Source organism: Ursus americanus, chromosome 31 (genome assembly GCF_024610735.1).
Source record: "Ursus americanus isolate L20-20 chromosome 31, mUrsAme1.1.p, whole genome shotgun sequence".
Lineage (NCBI taxonomy): Eukaryota > Metazoa > Chordata > Mammalia > Carnivora > Ursidae > Ursus > Ursus americanus.
Genome location: NC_142157.1, coordinates 19,162,106 through 19,182,232, shown reverse-complemented (window position 1 = coordinate 19,182,232; position 20,127 = coordinate 19,162,106). Strand labels below are relative to the sequence as shown.

Genomic DNA, 20,127 nt, shown 5'->3' with positions numbered 1-20,127 from the left:
GCAAAGCATCCACCCCCTGGTTAGAAGGACACAGGAGGAATGAACCTAATAAAGGCTCTTGAAGCTGAGATTGCAGAGATTTTTTTTTTTGCATAGATTCTGTTTCATTTTAATAGAAAGAGCAAAATTTTCTAACGTTTGGCTTTTCAAAATGCAGATAAGGTTTGTATTTTAAGTAATTATCATTTTACTGAGGAGATATGACAAAGCTGATAGGGATGGTGGAGACTAAAAGCCCCATCCCCAGCCACCTCTAGGCACCCACATTCCTTACTAGATGAGACTTTGTGGCAGCAGGACCCAGAAATCTGAGTTTCATCAACTCCCCGGTGGCTCCCATGTTCATTATGCTTGCTAAGGGCACAAAACACATTTTAAGAAACACGGTGCCTTTATGTAACTCACATCTGGTCAGTGGAGACTCCGTAGTAAAAACGAACTCATAAAAATCTTTCTATTTTCACCATAGAGAAAGCAATGAGAGGTTTTAGGCATAAATTCAACTACAGCTACCTATAAAGCGTGAGAGGGAAAAAAAGTCACTACTCATCCCTAGATAGCAGATCTAATTACTTTCTTGTAATAGCTTGACAGGTCAAGATTTAGACTACAGAGCACAGGATTGCCCTTCCAAGGCTCAATGTCACCTCTGTTTCGTGTCTGTCCTCCAGAGTTTCTCACTGGGGACATGGACTTGTTCTCCCTTTTTTGTGGTCTGGCAGTATACAAAAATAGTTAGTGCCTGATGTCTTTCATTAACTTTTCCCTAAACTATAATATGATTTATTCCCACCTATGCATTCTTATTTTTTTTAAGTTATTTTCTTTAGGAAGTAAGGGATTTCTGCATAGTCTCATCAGCCTTTCCCCAATGCAAAGCAAAGCACAGGTCAATGGTCTCCCCTCAGCAGGGTGCAAATGCAAAATTTTGGATGGCCCTCCAAATAGCATTATAGTCAGATGCTGCAGGGATAAGATCTCAGAAAGGGGATGGCGGAGAAGACTATCCTGTCCCTTTGAAGGATCAGAGTCAATGAGACTGTGTCGGTTACAACCACCTCATTCAAATAACTCATTCTGGAAGTGAACAACATTTGTACTAGCTCCTTGAAAAATCGAGCTTGCGGCACACCAGGGCTGTAGGCAGAGAAGTGACGTGCATGCCAGTCTGAATAACGGCTGTGCCGAGCCCCTTGGCTTATAGGAAAAGCAACAGCTTTTCGAAGATTAAAGTGTTCTCCATGAGGGCCTTTTGTACCCTAAGTGTAAGGCAAAAAGACATAAAAAAATATTTCTTCTAAATTTTAAAGGATAAAGAATAAATTCATAATGAAGAAGGTATTTTGTGAGTCCCAGTTTTGGAAAGGCAGACATAAGAACAAAAAAATGTCAAAAAGATCATTATGGGGGTCGTGATTTTCTGACATACCAATCTATTTCGGGTTGTTAGTTCATATATGCATGGCCCATGATTTCCAATGGGAGTCAAATGTGCTTCCTTTTGACCCACCCTGTTCAGGCCAGCATGGACCCCAGCATTCTGTCTGGGAACCACCGATCAACTCTGTAGATTCCACCCCCAAACCCCATGCTTGGACTTGAAGAAGATGTCTTCATGTGTGCTGTTCAGCTGGAAGATACTGAGAATCTACCTATAACTCAGAGAATATTTAAGATAATTTATGAACACGAAACACAACACAAAAATGTTTGGTTTGCTAAATCATGTTTAAAAATTTTGCCAAGTTGTCCATTTTCACGTGGTAAAGTACAATCCATCATTTTCATTCCATTTGCCTTAATCAGAAGCTTCAAGCTGATAAACATCGACATTATCCAGTGAGGTATTTGTTTGTTGAGCTACGTATGTAAAATCTTGAATGATCATACAGTCGCAGAGACTTTCTAACCCTAGGTGATTTTTCTTCCTCCAATAGACGCAGTTTAAGTGTCTAGACCTTGACATTTGGCAGTTGGACACACCATCCCTGATGAAGAGCCACTTGGTAGCAATGAGAAAGTAATTTCTTAGCCTAATGAAGTAGATCATTTGAAACTCAGGACAGCATATCTGCAGTTTGCTTTAAAACAAAAATAAGCAGTTTACATCGAGAAGCAGCATTTCTGTTAGTGGATTGTGCCTTCCATAGCCTGTGTTTATTTCATTAGGATCTTTTTGTTAATGATTTCTCTACTACCTCGGCCATATTCTGAACCAGTGGGGTTTTTTAAAAGATCGATTGATTTATTTTTTGGGGGGTGGGCAGAGGGACAGAGAGAGAGAGAATCTCAAGCAGTCTGCCCTGCTTAGCATGGAGCCTGATGTGGGCCTCGATCTCACGACCCTGAGTTCATGATCTGAGCCAAAATCAAGAATTGGATGCTTAACTGACTGAGCCACCCAGGGGCCCCCCTGAACCAGTGTTTTAATCAAGGAGATGTTGGTTATGGCATTTGGTCACACCACCCCTCCCGGGCCCTAACTCATGCTAATGAAGTGCATTTTAGCCTGTACTGAATGAAAGAAATGGAATCTATAAATCCGCATAGTATAGGCTCTGTAAATCATTATTCCTTTTTTTTTTACTTTCAAAAAAATGATCTAAACAGCAATGGGTCAAAGAGTGAAAATTTGAATACTTCATAGCACTAAGGACCTAGGCGGTCTGGAAGTGTTTCAAATCTACTTTAACTCTGTTTCTGACAAGTGGTCCCTAAGTGTAGATTAAGGATTTCTCCTGTTGCTGCACTTTCTGAGCCAATGCTTACTTTATATAGCTGCAATGAAGGAGCTAAATGTTTCCAATATGTATTAAGTTCATTTTCAGTGAAAAATCCCAAGGCAAATGAGAATTTACAGCCTTGAATTTAAGAAGAAAGTGAAATTATGAGTGAATGAGATCTTTTTCTGGGTTGAAAAGAATTACTGAGTTACAACATTTTAGTGAACCTATTGTTAGTACTAGCTATTTTTTTCCTACTTCTTCTGCCTTCGATTCCCTTGTAAATAGCAAGGAACAATGCTGGACATTATTGAGGAAACAGTCCAAAACACGTGATCTCTGTCTCCAAGAGAGGTGGAGATATACAAGATACCTGTATAAGTATATACTATGGGATAGAGTGGACTGGTAGACCTCAGAATATATTGGTGAATGGTGCAAGCTCTGTAGAGTAGTATGGCCTTGGTTCAAGTCCTCCTTCTGCAATTAATAGTTTTGTGCCTTCTTTTCTTAGTTTTCTTATCTGTAAACTGGCTATTTCAGTAGAACCTACCGTACAAATGGTCATGAGAATTAAATATTATGATACATATAAAATGCATAGAACAGTCCTTAGCAAATGCTCAACACTCAATAAAGGTTATCCACTTTTTATATTTGCTAAGGGATATATCTGTTCCACAATTTAGAAATATTACTACCGTGTATAATTTCACCCCCAAATTGTATTTGACCTTGTCTGGGGAACATAGCTGCTGGGATGCTGGGGCACAAGCTGGGCTCACTACTAGCTGTGGGACTCAGTCCAGCATGTCCTGGCCACAGTGTGTGATTCAGTCAGTGCTACAGCAAAACCATAAATAACACACATCATGGGCCTTCAAAAACCTCTCACAAATAGTCAGAATAGGAAATGTTAAATTAGTTATATTCCAAGATTGGCTGCTAAATTTACACACACACACACGTACACACACGTACACACACACACACACACACATCATATACATTGTAAAGATACAATGAAAGCCTGGGTTTTAAAATAACAAACAATTTCTGTTGCATATATCATGAATAGATTTATGGAGGAAGTAGCATTGGATTTGAATCTTGAAGCAAGAGTAAGATTTGGAGCTGAGAAGCTGAGGGAGTCTATTGCAGGAAGAGGAAATAGAAATGCAAGTAAACTGTTTACATGTACGGAGGGTGATGAGTGGTCCAATGACTTGTGACACACAGCGATGAGGTCAAGAAGATAGGTTAGAGACACTACATGTAAAAGTCTTTGTTATTAGGAAAAATAAAAAAGATGAAAACAGAGAGGGAGGCAAACCACAAGAGACTCTTAACTCCAGGGAGCAAACTGAGGGTTGCTAGAGGGGAGGTTGGTGGGGGATGGAGTAACTGGGCAATGGGCATTAAGGAGAGCACGTGGTGTAACGAGTACTGGGTGTTATATAAGACTGATGCATCACTAAATTCTACCCCCGAAACTAATAATACAGTATATGTTAACTATATTGAATTTAACAAACATCTTTGGTATTAGCGGAAGTTTCTTAACTTGGCAACCAGTAAGGAGGGGGGTCACTGAAGGTTTGGGGGAGGAAGTGAGTATGATTGTTTCTTTGGTTACATTGTGAAAGATGGATGGAAAGCTGGATCTTGGTTATCATTTCCATTGTCTGGTTAAAATACAGTGGGACCTAAATTGGGCCAAGACAGAAGACTGGAAATGAGGAGATTGAGTGAGGGGATAGTGCATTGTCAGAACTGTCACACTTGATAGTTAATTGAGAGTAAAAGAGAGCCCAGGAGAGAAGAGCAGTTAACTGACAGAAAAGGATAAGTAGCACTGTGATGCATTCTGTGAGCAAATGTGTCCCACCTTATATTCGATGGCTTCCACCTTGACTTGGTAAAGATGAAAATGAGCATTGGGTCCCATATCCATTGTTCTTTTTTTTTTTTTTTAAGACCTTTTTGCATTTGGGTGAAGAAGAGGGAAGTCTGCAGTTCCTTTGACTTGCACATCCTGGTAAACCATGAGATTTGTGTAGTAGCATTGCTTTGGGCACAGCTGAGCGTTAGGGAAGTCAGCTCACCACAAAGGAAGCCACTGGGTAGACCAGCTAACCTAAGTGCTGGGTGCCCGGTGCCCACAGACATAAATGGTGGTTCATTTCCCAGGCTTATACCACTTTTCTGGAATACGGCAGGAAAATTAAATAGTAAACAGGAAAAGATGTCTATGTGTATTCTGGGTATCGGGTTATTGTTTAATGTTCTGGAATGATTTCTACCGAAATCAGGTCACAGGAGCTATTTTCCACAGGAAATAAAGCAAAAGGCAAAACTGACATCATTGTCAGGTTCACAAACAAAAACGATGGAGGGTTGAGGAAGCCATAAAATTTAAGCAAGAAGTGGCCCTGGTAATGAGCAGAATGAATGAAGTAGTTGGAAGGGAAAATGTGGAGGAAGATGGATTGTGCAGTTCCTCTATTTCCATGCCCTAGAGACAATCAAGTGCGTGTATTTATCCTTGCCTTGCCATCTGCATACATTCTTCTTACTGGTTCACCCTCCCTTATTTTATGTTATGGAAATATACTATCTAAATAATAATTCATGCCTTAATAGGGTTCTCCATCAGTAAGGTAGACACAAAGTTAGAGAAGGTCCTGAAATTCTGGAGCTGTAGATTTTCCTGAATATAATATAGGTGAATATTCCATAAACATTATATACATGTTACATATTGAAAACCGAGTGACTTTGGTGTAAACTGTCATTACTTTGCTATTTTATTGGAAACCCCAGAAAACATTCCGTCACAGCAGGTGAAGGTTCACCACATGTTAATAGTTGAAAAAGCATATCTTTAAACGATATTAGGAGTATCACGAGTGTGGTATTCCATTTGTACAACTTCTAATATGAAGAATTTTTTTCCTAGGATATTCAATCAGATGTCTAGTGAATAGCACTTCAAACATGGTATTCTGAGGCAATAGGTAATAAATCATTTTGCTACCTGGGTTGCAGTCAGGCTGAATGTATCCTTGTGAACTTCATCTTTGCCAACTCCTCTATGTTTTACAACATCAACATGCAGATACATCCAGCCCAGACGTTTCTGGGGCTTCTGCTGATGCATATATCCATCAGTGTTCTGAGCATCTCTGTGTTGAGTTCCCACAGAAACCTTAAAGGCAATAGTGACTTCAGCACTCCATACCCCATCCTCACCCCCAGAGCACCCCTCCACCTGTGTTCCTTCCTTTGTCCGGATCTGAAATCCTGCTGTCATTCTTGACCTCTCTTCTCACTAACTCTTGTCACACCTAATGATTACTGAGTCTTGGACAATTGTACTTTTTAATTTTTCTCTAATGCAACAACTTTTCCACATAGTTTCTGTCTTCCTGTCTTCACCTCTACCCTCCCTCCCACACTGAATTTCAGCCATTCTTAAACACCTCTGGGTTCCAATTACCTGGTCCCCTTATATCAGACCCTGTTACATGCTTCTCCTTCTCCGGTTCCTTACTTGCATTATCCCTGCTGGTCCTTCAGGTCTCAGCCTGATGGACTTCTTCCTAGAAGCCATTCCTGACCCCCAAGACTGAGATGTATGTTCCTCCACTATCCAGACCTTGTCCTTGCCTCCTGTTGTGTGTACTGCCATCCCCTGCCTTCCTTCTCCTCCACTCACCTCCAAGCCTCTGAGGGTATGGTTGTCAGGCCAGCACCTAGCCAGTATCTGTCATAGTAAAGACTGTTAAGAAATATTTGCAGAATAAATGCATGAGTTAGTGTTATAGCTCTAACCATAATATTAGACAAATATTGACGAAGCAAAACTCCCTTTTAACGTCTATCATAGTCTAGAGAATTTAACACAGGGATAATTTAATGAATGCTTTTCTATGAATAGGTGTCTTTTCAGATTGTAGTTCTGTAACATACTATGGCAGTATATGTAATTGAGGGGCAGTGCTTTCAGCTTTAAAATTAAATCTTGAATCGATCCTATGATAAAAAAATCAAAACATGTTTACTTTATTTTTTTTAAGATTTTATTTTATTTATTTGCCAGAGAGGACAAACGGGGAGCGCCAGGCAGAGAAAGAAGCAGACTCCCTGCTGAGCAGGGACCCTGATATGGGACTCGATCCTGGGACTCCGGAATCATGACCTGAACCCAAGGCAGACACTTAACTGACTGAGCCACTCAGGCATCCCAAAACATGTTTACTTTAAGCTCCATCCAAAAGTCAATTTTTCAGAATCTGTAACAGCTCAGTTAATGTTTTATTTATTTATTTATTTTTTTGTCTGTTGGCTTTTAAAGCAAAGACTCCAATTTACTTAGGTAAATATTTTTATAAATTCTATAGTATTAACAGTGCTTGATGCATAGTAAATGCTCAGTAAATATTGGTTGAATGACAATGACTAGGAAAGCATTAGAAACTTAGAAAGATGTTAAAAATGCTTATGAGATTGGGGTGCCTGGGTAGCTCAGTCATTAGGCGTCTGCCTTCAGCTCAGGGCATGATCCCGGTGTTCTGGTATCGGGCCCTGCATCAGGCTCCTCTGCTGGGAGCCTGCTTCTTCCTCTCCCACTCCCTCTGCTTGTGGTCCCTCTCTCACTAGCTCTCTCTTTCTCTGTCAAATAAATAAATAAAATCTTTAAAAAAAATGCTTATGAGATACTCAAATTCTGGATCTGGGTTTTGTATACAGTCTCACAGAAATTGGTATTTGACAGGGAGGTTGGGAAGTGAGTGTCTCAGCTGTTTTAAAGAAACATTGAATATCTATGGTAGGCTGAATTCTGACCACCCAAATCTCAGTTTCCAATTCCTAAGAACCAGCAAATGCTACCTTATAAGGAGAAAATGTCTTTGCAGTTGTGATTAAGTCAAGGATCTTAACAGGGAGCTATTCCTGGATTATCAGGATGGGTCCTAAATGCAATCACAAGGGTCTTCAAAGAGGAAGGTAGAGGGAGATTTCATAGACAGAAGAGGCCAGCATTGTGACCAGAGAGGCAGAAGTCGGGGTGATGTGGCCACAAGTCAAGGGATATTGGAGCCACTAGAAGCTGGAGGAGGCAAAGAACAGATTCTCCCCTAGACCCCAGAAGGAGCACAGCTCTGCTGGCCCCTTAATTCGGCCCAACAAAATTGATTTTAAGAAATGGGCCTCTGAGGGGCGCCTCGGTGGCGCAGCGGTTAAGCGTCTGCCTTCGGCTCAAGGCGTGATCCCGGCGTTATGGGATCGAGCCCCACATCAGGCTCTTCCGCTATGAGCCTGTTCCTTCTTCTCCCACTCCCCCTGCTTGTGTTCCCTCTCTCGCTAGCCGTCTCTGTCCTGTCAAATAAATAAAATCTTTAAAAAAAATAAATAAATAAATAAAAGAAATGGGCCTCTGAAACTGTGAGAACAAATTTTTGTTGTTTTAAGCCACTGAGTTTGTGGGAATTTGTTACAGCAGCTTCAGGAAACTAATACAATGTCCATGTGATCATTTCTTCTTATAATGTATAAACCTGAGTTTATGACTACATGACTGAAACAAATAAATCTGGGAATAAAACAGATATTACATTGGATTAAGCTTCCTTTTATAGAACAGCTTCATGCATAAAAAGAAATCACCGCATTTATTCTGGTTTCCTCCTCCTTCCTCGTTCTGTATATTAGACTAAACTGAGAAGAATGTATGAGAATATCCATATATTACAGAATGTGAATCTATACTTTTTCTTTGACTGTATGTCTCTTTTCCAAAAAATTTGTATAAGCAAATTAGATTTTCGTAGAGGACTCATCACCCTTGCTACACTTCATATGAGCTTTGATTCCCTCAACACAGATACTCATAGTCATGATGGCAGCAGTCTTGGTTATCTACATATGATCTCCCAAGTGCAGGAATGTTGCTCGTTCAGTTAGGGAAATAAACCAGTTTTATTTAAAAAAAAAAAAACACCACATTTATCTCATAATTAGTTATTATAAAATGAAATCTTTAAAACACATAAGAGAATATAGCTTAAAACAAATAGACAAAAATTCTGCTTTCAAATTCAAGTGAAGCCATTCTATAAATACTGACTTACCCTGTTTCTTTCCCCACATTAACTGGAAAAACAGCAAAAATGGCATGAACAGAAACTTATATTCTGTTATACATGCAGAAGACATGGATGTACTTGGATAAAACCTAGAAACAAAGCAAATAATTTACAGAATATTTTTCTACCTATTAAATCTTCTGTAAACAAAGTCTTCATCTGTTTCTTAATTAACCATTGGATTTTTAGCTCAAGAAAAGGAACATACTGTCTTGTGCATTCATGAAAACAATTTTGAAATGGTTTAAAAGATTGAGATCATCCTCAGCATTGGATTGTTCCAATTACTATATACAGAAGTTTTATGAATTATTTCTTTAGCTCTGGCATATCCGAAAACACAAGACAGTAAGCAACCCACCCAGGGTTGCACAGAGGGATTCAGCTAAGACTAAAACTCACGTGAGTTTAATTTTCTGTCCAGTCTTAGACCAAAGTTTTCTATTGCATTGCTGTCAAAGATTGTGCCTTCAAAGTGAATCATGCAAGAAATCCTATGACTAGAAGTGTTGGAGGACTTTGGGCTGCCGTAGGACTGAGATTCTTTCCCTGCATTCATCAAAGTACAGGAGCATTGTTTCCATGGGAAGTTGTAGAGGCTCTAATGTGGTTTTACATGCATAATAACTTAGAATGGCAGAGGGTTTATTTGCAAGGGTTAGTATGATCTTGAGCTTTTCCTTTTCGTTCCTTTTCTGTCTAAAAGGATACCAGCTCTGAAGGGTAGACATTTGATTGACTATTCCAGGAAAAAAATCCTTCACATTAGAAATTGTGCAGTTGGGATAGCATACTCATGATACTCCTAATATTGTTTAGAGGTATGCTTTTTCAACTAATATTAACATGTGGTGAACTTTGATGGTTAGGATATACTCTGTAAGGGAATAATTTTCTGGGGCTTTCAATAAAATAGCTAAGTAATGGATGATAGCTTAGATCAAAGCCATATTGCTTTCAATGTGCAACATGTGGACAATGTTTATGGAATATTCACATTTATTATTCATAAGAAAATGTTACAAAATGTTCAGAATTCTCTAACTTTGTGTTTACCTTGCTAACGAATTGCATTTATTCAAGAAACATTTGCTCAGGGACAATTATAAGTAACAGCTAGGAGCTCTGATGATAAGAGAGGGTACTCGCCCTGTAGGACAATGCCATCTAATGGAAAAATGTCACTCACAAATATGAGCATATATGTAATTTAAAAATTTTTAGTAGTCACATAAAAAGTGAAATAAATAGGCAAAGTTAGTTCAACCAAATATATCCAAAATATTACCATTTCAATATATAACAATATTGAAATTATAAATATTTTGTTTCATTTTTTTGGCCTTCAAACTCCAGTGCATATTTTTTGCATAAAGCATATCTCAGTTCAGACCAGCTACATTTTTTGTGCTCAAAAGTCACATTGTGTGTCTCATCCTACCTTATAGAACAGTGTAGGTTTGCAATTTACTGGTGCAATAGGTTCAGTGGAATTTATATATTTCTAGAAATACTTATGAAGTGATATGCAAACACAAAGTGGGAAACAAATGACTCGAATAAAGGGAAAGTGATGAAGCAAATCTTTTTTAAAGTTGCACATCTGTGAATAATCCAAAAAAAAAAAAGTTATGAGAGCACACTGGCAATAGAAAGGAAAAAAATCAGGCATAAGGGGGTATCTTTCAGGTTTCAAATAATTTGGTGATTATTCAAGTGGTAGGTACCCTGAGGGAAGGTGGGGTGAAGAGGAAGCAATGGCAAAAGAATGCATAAAAAGTAGGTTTCGGAATTGCTAAAAATCCCTCTGTGTTCTGTCGAGGAGTACGGACGTTGTCTGGCACATGGTCTAGTACCCACTGGATTATTAGGCAGAGGTGTTATGAGACATTCATCAAGATTAGTTGACTTATAAAAAAGGTTGCATGGTCAAATCAAATATTGGGTTAAATACAAATAAACTTATTTCTTCTAAGATTTTTCAGTCCTTACAATATTAATGTTTATTAAAATTTGTAATGGAGATATGAAACATGGTTTTTCCCAAATTGACTTGACCATTGGACTCTTTTTTTCAAGGACCATCTTGCCCAGCCAAGTTCTCTGGAAAACTTGACAAATGCTGATTGAAGTAGAGTCTTGGCTAGAACAAAAGGAGGACACTGTGACATTTCAAAAGTCTCTCCACTCTGTTTCTTGTCCTAATTAGGATCTGACTTGTGGGTAACAAATCCCTCCATGCACATTTCAATTTTGATTAAATGATTTTGCATACCCCTCTTTTTTTTAATCAGGACCAGAGAAATCAATTATGGAATTATTACCTAATATAACAATCTCACCATGGAAGGAAATATTGTAGGGGAAAATTGGGATGAAAAAGATGACCACCCCACCCCCCCCAAAAAAAAGGAAAAGAAAAGAGAAGGGAGGAAAGGGGAGTGGAAGACATTCAGGAGAAGGAAGAGAAGGGACAGGAAGGAAGAAGGAAGGACAGTATGGCAGGAGTGACCAATGGAGAAGAGGGGGCAAGAAGGGAGAGGAAGAGAAGAAGGAAGGAACAGACAGAGGGTCACGACTGTTTAACTGTGTGGCAGAAGAAGAGAACAAATGAAGAAAACATAGAGTCAGTGGTCAGGGGAAGGAGAAGAAGGAGGCTGAGTACCCATATTTTAAGAGAGGAGATAGTTTTAAGACAAAGGGAGTGACCAACAGTGCCAGTTGTAGAAGAGAATCAAGCAGGAGAAATCTTCATTCCATGAGAACTCCAAGCTTACGTTTCATACGAATTACTAGTTTTGTGTGTTTAATTACGGAGATTTTTTTTTTAATTCTAAAACTTGAAAGTTCATGCAAATTTATAGATATGCGTGTTGGGAAGAGAGTCGGGGGGGGGGAAAAGGTTAACTGATGAATACAAAATCATTACAAACATTGGACAAACAACATGCTCTCTCTAAAGGTAGGGTCTAAATATTTGTTTCATACATGCAGGAAAGACATTTAATTTCCTTCCTAGATTTATCTGAATGAGATTTTGAGAACAGTTTTGCAGGTTTTTCATTTGGCTGGTTTTCAGACCTCTCTAGTCCTTTCTATCTGGTAATCTGCAGATTGCTTTCTTGTTGTGCCCTGGGAATAGAGTTCTCATGGGCCCACTGAGAGAGATCAGTGCTCTGAATTGATCCAGGAGCATTTGTCTCCCGTGAATAAGTAATTTAGAGTTGAGAGCATATTTCACACAGCCAAAGTTAAGAGACATCTTATTTCACCAAGAAATAGGTCATTTGAAGCAGGAGACACTGTGAGTGTGCTTAAAGTAATTATGTGGAGCAGGTGGTCTTCACAGCTAGCTCTGACTTTGATGAAAGAGAGATCATAGTCTGAAAATAGCCTGTGTCATGTTGAGTTCTGGAGGGGAAAAAGGGAAAAATTTAATAACCAGCTTTGAAGTGAATACCAATATTCTGTCATCCCTCACTTATTTTCCACGGCAGATTAAAGATACTATTACTATTTTAACTTTATTGCTGTAGGAAAATTAAGAGCAGGGCTCTTTTTCCACTTCTTTAATTTATTCCTTAAAAACTTGTCCCAATTATGCCTTTTGGATTTAGCAGGAATCTGTTTGTTTTCACTTACAAATTTCATTTTCCAAACTTAAGATTGTAACTGAGTAGAAAAAAAAAAATGCAGAATCTAGAGCCAGCCGAGTATCAGTAATTTATCTTGTGTAGCCAAATCCACTTTTGAAAATGCCCAGGCAATTTCTGCAGAAGTCAGTGGAGATTGGTTATAGATGCCTATGGATCAGGTGAAGATTTTCTCAAATTTGGGGCAGCACCGCAGTGAAAATATATCATTTCCTTGAAATGGAAATACAGGAAGAGCTCCTTCATTGTTTCCACAAATTATTTTATTTTTAAAATAATATTCTTCTAAAACTAATATGTTATTTTTAAAGTGTACTATGTTACTTAGAATATATATATATTATATATATTTCTTAATATATATATATATACATTACTTAGTATATAGTCATAATATAGTCAAGATGGCCGACACAGAACCTCTCTTTCCTATCTGTATTAGTTTCCTTTGACTGATGTAACAAAGTACCGCAAACGAGGTGGCTTAAAACATAGAAATTTGTTCTCTCACCGTTCTGTGCTGGAGGCCAGAGTTGGAAATTAGTAACCGTAGGCCAAAATCAGTGTTGGCAGGGCCTCGCTCCCTAGGTAGGCTCTAGAGGAGAGTGTGTTCCTTGCATTGTCCAGTGTGAGTTGCTTGGCTAGTGACCACAGTACTCCAGGCTTCAAGACCAGTATATTCTAATCTCTCTCCACTCTAGCCTCACATCATTTTCTCACATGTATGTGTGTGTGCATGGCTGAGCTCCTGGCCATTCCTTGATTTTTGGATTCACGTGATTGCATTTAGGCCTACCCAGATAATGCAGGGATAATCTCCCCACCTCAAGATCCTCAGCACCCAAGGATTTGCAGAGACCCTTTTTGGCCCCATAAGGTAACATTCAAATGCCCCAGAGATTAGAATAGGGGTATATTGGGGGGGGGGGGGTGGTGAGGCATTTCTCAGCCTATGACACTATTGAACTCACCTTGCCATTTCTTTCCTCGCCAATAGAGTTCTGGTTTTGTCGAGAGGTCATGATTTCCGTAAGGTGTAGGCAATGGCTTCAGCTGAATCTAAAGCAAGTGTGACAGTCTGTCTCCGGATGGCCCTGTGATCCAGGTCTGGCAAGTGAGATGTAAGAAAACATCAGTTTGGGAATTTGTTTTCAGAAAGGGGCTTCAGTGAAGACACTGAAGTCATGGACCTGGCATGACTAACCTATCTCTGGCCCCATTTTCCACCTTGAAATCACACATGACTCCTCATTTCTAAGATAACAGTTGGTGACCATGAGGCAAAGAGCCGATAAGGAGAAAAAGGTGCAAAGGGGAATATGGAAAAAATTGAAAGGTCATTAGTAAGCAGCTGAAACAGTGCCAACACTGCCCCTTCCAGTCTTCTTGCTATGTTAAAAATAAATACGTAAATAAATAAAATAGACCAGTATTTGTTTAAACCACGGGTAGTCAGATTTTCAGCTATTGCAGCCAAAAGCATCCCTAACTGATACATTCTGAAATATTTGGAAAATACTGAGGAGCATGAAAACAAAAAAAATTGTTAATACCGCACCCAGAAATTATCACTAACATTTTGTAGTATATTTTTCCAGCCATATCAAAAGGATCTTCCAGTACATAAGGTTTCAGAAATTGCTTTGTATGGCCTAAGTATGTTATGACCACTGTGTCATGTCATTAAATATTAATTTGCAAGATGAATATCTGCATAGTAGTCTATCATTTTAATACCCGCAATGGAATAATCTTAACTGAAAATTTACTTAAAAATTAGAAATGGAAGGGTGTCTGGGTGTCTCAGTCGGTTAAGCTTCTGTCTTTGGCTCAGGTCATGATCCCTGGGATCCAGCCCAGTGTTGAGCTCCCTGCAGGGAGCCTGCTTCTTCCTCTCTCTCAGCCTCTCCCCTCCCTTCTGTTCCTGTGCACTCTATCTCACTGTCTTGCGCTCTCTCTCTCAAATAAGTAAATAAAATCTTTAAAAAAAATGAAATATTTAAGTATTTCATTTTTAGTCTATTTCCCACAGACCCTCAAAAGAATGTTTCAAGGTTTGTTTTTCATTATTGTTAGTGTTATTTAGTGTTTCTTTAGCAATAAAATGTAAAATGAACAGGGACAGCAAAATAAGAAAAAAAAAACTGCTAAGCATTTTGAGTGAGGACATCTGAGCCATAAGAAAATGTTTCCAGTTTCACAGTATTTCATCTCCCACTTGAAGAGGAGAGTGGTCTGGGAGGACAAAATCTAGTTAGAATTGACTGAAGGAGTGATTATGTTGCTAAGGAGATTCTCTTAATTATGTTCGATAGGAATCTTATCCTTTGTTATGCTATTTTAAGTTATACCTTCTCAAGAGTAGTATTTCTTTTAATCAAAATAGCTTTTATGGAAAAGGTAACACAGCATATTATGATATAATAAGCCTTGAAATATAAAACCAATGTGTAGTATTGATACAAAAGAAAAAGCGAAGATTTCTTTTGTTAGCTATTCAGAAAATGAATTAATTGAAAATATGAGCCTGACAACTAATTCTCTGTCACAAAATTTATAGGAGGAATCTGAGCCAGCAGCTTCAAGAAAGTGAACAAAAAGCTTGTCTCTTTCTCATCACTGGAAATAAGTACACAATAAGGGCCCACTGAGTAAGAGAATCTCATTCTAGCAAACGCTGACTTTCCATGGAAATATTACCACTTGTGGAGAACCATAAGCAGCAGTGGGAGAAAGTGTTGAAGGAGTTCTGGTTAAACCAGTGATTCACGTAGAGAAAACCTAATACTGTACTTTCTCACTGAGCCCATGTTACCAACTCCTTAGTCTGCATGTAGGAGTTTATAATGAAGTTTCTATAAATTTGTAATCCTACTCATATTTTCCATTCGTAATACACACACACACACACACACACACACGGGGGGGCGGGGGAGGTGTGATAATGAAGGAAATAGTAGGTTTCCATAGCAACATAACAGACAATCCATAACATGGAGGTGACGTGATATAAACAACTTCTTCCTCCAAAGTGAGGGGTGGACGTACAATAAACATTATCAGCCAAGTGCCGACATTTGTGTGATTCAGAAGACAATTTAATTCAGAGTTAGCTGTAGCTCAGTTGCTCAGAACATGCCATTCCAGTTACGCTTCTCTCTTTCCCCTACTATGTCATAGTTGATGACAGCACAGGTGACAGAAAGGAGGGGGAGGGGGTCTTTTGGTTAAATAATTTCGCCAATAATTTGATATAGTTTAAACTTTGGTTTTTGATTCTATCTGTTGACCTCAGAAATGTTCATCACCAGAACCCAGTTTTTCCTGGGCACTGATCTATATTGAGATAAAAATTGCATGCTCTGTATTGGCAGCCCAAATTATGTCCACAAGGGCTAAAAGGAAAAAAAAAATCTTAACAAGTTGTGAACCGTATTGGCAATTACACGGCAATCGCTATATCATCTTGCATGTTGTCCTCGCTTGCTAGTTTAGTAAATCCAATTTGAACTTGTTATCATTAAGATTTCAAGGCATTGGCCAGCAGCTGCAATCCATCTACTTTAAAAATTTTTTTTCTGCAGTGATGAAAGTAAGTCACAAGGAAAAAAGGTGATAGAAAGTATTAATGGCATCTAGTGACTTCTAAAAATGGTATATGGGGATAATACAATATGTTTAAAGGATAGGGAGCAATATTGTGACTTACAAGAAACGACCAAATACATATTTCTCATATGTATTTGGTCTCCATTCATGGTTTCTGGCTCACAGCTCCTAAAACCCTTGGAATTGCCTGTGATAACGGAGATCAAGGTGGCTTTTGTTGTGTTAATGAGGCAACTTTCCAAAGCCTTTAGGTCAGGATTGCAGGTTGGTTGCCTTGAGGTTCAAACAAGTTATTAGAGAGTTGGAAGTTTCAGTCCCCGCCCCAGACCTCTGGGGAAGGAAGAGTAGCTGGAGGTTGAACCAGACAATGGCCAAGGACTTAGTCAAGCATGATGATGTAATGCAGCCTCCATAAAAACCCAAAAGGACTGGATTCAGAGAGCTTCTGGGTTGGTGACCAGCTAGAGAAGCGGTGAGAGTGGTGCATCTGGAGAAGGCATAGAAGCTCCGTGTCCTTTTTTCATACCTTGCTTTATGCATCTCTTCATCTGGATGTTGATTTATATCCTTTATCATATCCTTCAACAAACTGGTAAATGTAAGTTAAGTTTTCTCTGAGTTCTGTGAGCCACTTTGGCAAATTAATCAAACCTAAGGAGGATGTTGTTGGAACCTCCAACCTGTAGCCCAAGGGTCAGAACAGAGGTAGCAGCCTGGGGATTGCAGTTGGAGTAGGGGGTGGGGGAGGGTCAGTCTTGTGGGACTGAACTCTTAACCTGTGGAATCTGATTCTATCTCTGGGTAGATAATGTCAGAATGGAGTTGAATCTTGGACATTCTGCTGGTGTCTGAGATTTGCTTGGGGTTGTGTGGGGCAGGATGCCCCCACCTTGGACTTGAGTCTGAGAATCCCTAAAAGATGGGGTATGATCTACTCATCCACACTCTTCCAAAGAATATGGTGAAAATGGGTGGCTCACATTCCAGTTTGGTAAAGGCAGTATCAGAACTTTTCTGTGACTTCTGAGTCAAGAAAGGAAAAATTGAATTATAAGCCTAAAAACAAACCCTTGCCAATCATCATCAGTCATTTTATTCTTTAGATTCAGACTCCTGAGGAACCTACTCTCAGGATCAATCCTTTCTTTCCTAGCCTCCTGAAGTTTCCCACTTCCTTCTTAACTGCTGTCATGCACTTCATACCTCGCAAATTGTGAAAATCTTTGTTTCACTCAATTTCCTTCCTTAGCTACTATGCTATTTCCTTTTTGCTTCTACTAAAAAATGTTTTTGATTGATGCCTTCATTGAAAAGTCCTTAATGTTCTTACTCTGCTTTCTAGGCTTATCGTTACCAAGATTGAACTGCTAAAGTAGTTTCCAACACCTTATGCAATCATTGACAGACCTTCATTCTCCTGGACCTTTTCGTGGCATTGGCCTCTGCTGACCATGACCTCATGAAACATCTTCTTCCCTTGGCTTCTATTAAATAACAATATCTTGTTGTTGTTTTTTTTTTTTCTTTACCAGCCTTCTAAGAGATCCTTGTCTGTCTCATTTTAGTGACTGCTCCTTCTACTATTCCGTGTACATAAGCATGCCCCATGAGGTGACTCTGAGCTACTCATCTTTTATATTTCAGAAGTTCTCAATTGGTGCCCCATATATCCAGATCTGCAGTCTACGTTCCATATTGTTACTAAACATCAGATCTAAACATTGTCCTATATATATTTCCTGTCTTGATTTGGATAACTCAGTGTTTCCTAAAATGCTGTACATTGGGATAATCATCATCACCTCTCTGAGAGTGATTGAAAACTCTTCCCCCAACACTCTTCTTTCTGTAACACAGCCCTTATCCCAAGGTAGAATTATTTATTTCTACTGTCCTGTGCTCATAAGTCTAATCAATTTTTAATTTATCAAATAGGTAATCCATCTGTCCTGTTCTGTTGCCATTAATGGAAGGTTTCTGGATATGTTTTGAAGGTATTGCTGATAAATTGGGTAAAGGATCTGGGGAAAAGAGAAAAGTCAAGGGTGATTTTAAGGATTTTGGCTTGAGCAACTGAGTGAATAGCAGTGTTATTAATTGTGCAGTAGAACACTAGGGAAGAGCAGGATTGGGGGGCTTCTCTTTTAGGTGAGGTATGTTTGAGATTCCCATGTAACATTTGAATGGAGATATCATGTAAGTAGTTAAGATTTCTGAGTCCCAAGTTCAGAAGGAAAAGGCGGGATTGGAGATATAAGTTTAGGATGGATCACTTTCTAAAGCCATGGGACAGGTGGAGAGTCCCTAGGATTGTTCTCCTAGACAGAGAAGGGGTCCCACACTCAGGCATGGAGTGTGCCAACATTGACAAGGCAGAAAGGAGGAGCAGGCTTCAGAAGAGACTGCAGGACAGCAACCAGTGAGATGGGAAGGAAATCAACAAGAGGATTATCAACTACGTGAAGTGCTTTTGAGAGTCTGAGCAGGGTGAGGACTGACAAGTTACCAACTTACCATTGTGCACAGGAGGCACCGTGCCTAGGCCCCATGATATTGTAGAGCACACAAAATGTTTTAATTTCATTTCATTTTTTTATTAGAAGAAAAACGAATATAATAACAACAACTATATAATACTGAATCTGGCCTACGTTATATTGGTTTTTATAACAATACAGTCATAAAACAATTTTTAATATTTTTCTGAAAAAAGGGGTCCTGGAAGGTCTTGACATGGCCCTGGTGAGCATTAACTAGGCAGTGTGGATGTCACTGCTCATATTAATAAGGACAGCTTTGAAGGAGTCCTGGGAACAGAAAACTGATAGGTGGGGGTTTAAGAACGAGTGGGAGAGAAAGTGGAATATGAAAACAGGAGGTGGTATTTTTAACAAACCTTTAGAAGAATTTTGCCCTGGGTACAGAGAAGCAGGATCACAGCTGGAAGAGGTGTGGAGTCAGAGGAGGTGTATGTGTTTGCGTATGTGTGTGTGTCTGCATCTGTGTGTACGGGTACATGCAGGCATCTGTGTGCATGAAAACCGGGAAGACTTATCTTAGAAGAACTGACTGAAGGAGCAGAGCCCTTTGGGGTAGAAGGGCATGGGATCTGGTGCCCAGTTGGAGTGATTGGCCTCTTAGATGGGAGCCAATTCATCCTGATGGCTTCTGCTCCCTCAGTGAAATAAAAAGTCAAGTCACCAGCTGAGAGTGACAAGTTCTGAGAGCGTGGGGGGTTTGAGGAGAGGACGAAATATGCAATAGTCACCTTTATATTAAGAAAATGGATTATCTAGGGAAATGTAATAGGATTTCTGCGGGAGAAAAATATAACAAAATTGAAAATGTTAACAGCAAGATTTATCTCAGGGTAGTAGAATCAATTGTGATTTTTATTTTCTTTTCTTGTAATTTTGTTTTCAAAGTTTTACATCGAAGTTCTTTTGTTGCTTTAAACAGCCATTAAAAATAATAATAGGGGCACCTGGGTGGCTCAGTCAGTTAAGCATCCAACTCTTGATTTTGGCTCAGGTCATGATCTCAAGGTCATGAGTTGGAGCCCCATGTCACATCAGGCTCTGACCCCAGTGGAGAATCTGCTTGAGAGTCTCCCTCTCCCTTTCCCTCTGCCCCTCCCCCACACTCTCTGTCTCTCTCTCAAATAAAAAAAAAAAATGAATATATTTAAAATAATAATAATAATAAAATACCAGTTTTCCTATACCTTATATCTTGCCTTAGTTCCTGTTTTCGATAGGAATTTTTCCTGGACCAACTCCAGCTCCTTGTTAAAATTCCCTTAAGAGTTAATCTCAAGTGTACAATGGTATTCTGTCATATATGTTGTTATATGTCATTTTATCTGCTTTCTGTATGAATATATAATTTTACTAATGAAATTATCAACTCCTTACTGCCAGCAACTAGGTCTCATATAGGTATTTCTTGGTCTTAAAGATAGATAGATGATAGATAGATAGATAGATAGATAGA

General features: G+C 39.1%; 1 protein-coding gene and 1 long non-coding RNA gene across 2 annotated transcripts in view; one reads left to right on the top strand and one right to left on the bottom strand.

Moving 5' to 3' along the window:
- The window catches only part of PLXDC2 (plexin domain containing 2), a 432,662-nt gene that overhangs the window by 250,653 nt on the left and 161,882 nt on the right, over positions 1 to 20,127 (top strand). The window lies entirely within an intron of this gene.
- LOC123785603 (uncharacterized) overlaps positions 13,486 to 20,127 on the bottom strand; it is a 60,828-nt gene continuing 54,186 nt past the window's right edge. The window contains exon 4 of the long non-coding RNA XR_006777686.2: positions 13,486 to 13,632. This is a non-coding gene — a long non-coding RNA (uncharacterized LOC123785603). The remainder of the gene's footprint in view (positions 13,633 to 20,127) is intronic.